The 1,217-nt window shown below is 41.6% G+C and overlaps 1 non-coding gene across 1 annotated transcript; it reads left to right on the forward strand.

The window, feature by feature from the left end:
* Positions 1-611: 611 nt before the first annotated feature.
* Trnav-cac lies at positions 612-684 on the forward strand. Its single transcript has one exon. It is a non-coding gene; the product is annotated as a tRNA-Val (tRNA).
* The last annotated feature ends 533 nt before the right edge of the window (positions 685-1,217 follow it).

Raw genomic sequence — 1,217 nt, forward strand, 5'->3', positions numbered from 1 at the left:
AATAACTTCACTTGTCTTTATTGAAAATCACATACATTACGCTGATGCTTCAATCCCGACCCATTTTTGCTCTAAATGCCCCGAAATAATCATATCGTTCTAGCCTTGTACTTTCTTTTTCCGGTTTCGACCGCGCCAGAAGCTTGGCCACAGTTATGTGGCAGCGTTACGAACTACTGATTTCTCGGTAACCAGCGAGCATTCAGACCGAGGAGACTTCATAGAGGAGGCCCAATTCCATCACAAGAAAGACTGCTTTCTGTTTCCCATTCGTCGCATTTCAATCGGCTTTCTAAAATGTCCACGGCGCGGTGATGAGTGCATTGCGATCCACTTTTTTCCAAATTTTGCGGTGAAATGTTTGTAATTGCGATGAATAGCATTGAAAAGTTACGAATTTGATAAATCACATCATCATGTACATAAATTTTGGTAAAAACCGCTAATTATACCTTATTTCCCCGTGAAACTCGGATCACTTAATCCGTCAGCGACGCGAGTGGCGACTTTTGTAAACTCATTCAAATGCGCGGCGGATGGCAACACATTTTGAGGCCGACTTGAGGATCCCCTATTGTAGTACTGGTAGTCTTCCCTTCAATTTCAACATGGTTTCCGTAGTGTAGTGGTTATCACGTGCGCGTCACACGCGCAAGGTCCCCGGTTCGATCCCGGGCGGAAACATGAAATTTTTTTCGCTCCTGTTTTGATGTTAATCGTCAATTTCAATATGCTCTGCAGTTAAATTTTATGCTATAGCTAAGAATGATTGTCTTTTTCGCCTGGTTTACTTATCGATTGTTAAAGAGAAAATGGAAGTAAGCGTGAGTCATACTCTTTTGTTTCCCTTAATACAGCGTCTTAGAATGTAGTTCGGGTTCCCCACCGTGTAATATTTGACATTACTGCCTTTGCTGACACAATGTGTCCGTAAACAATAGGACATGTGCCAGTTGAAATCGGGTGAAACCACGTGGTATTCGGCGAAACGTTCCCTCTACCACGTAGAAGGAAGGTGATCTCCTAAGCCAATTTAACGTAAATAAGTAGCTTACATCAAGCCATTATATGGCGATTATTGAGCGTTTATGCAGTGGAGGTATCGATATATTTATCGACATCATACCGGAAAAAAACTTTGGGCAAATGTTCTATTTGTAATGTTTACGATAGCGCTGATTTTATTACAAGAGTTCTGAGAATCTTACGGAATTTGG

Source organism: Ischnura elegans, chromosome 4 (assembly GCF_921293095.1).
Source record: "Ischnura elegans chromosome 4, ioIscEleg1.1, whole genome shotgun sequence".
Classification (NCBI taxonomy): Eukaryota; Metazoa; Arthropoda; class Insecta; order Odonata; family Coenagrionidae; genus Ischnura; species Ischnura elegans.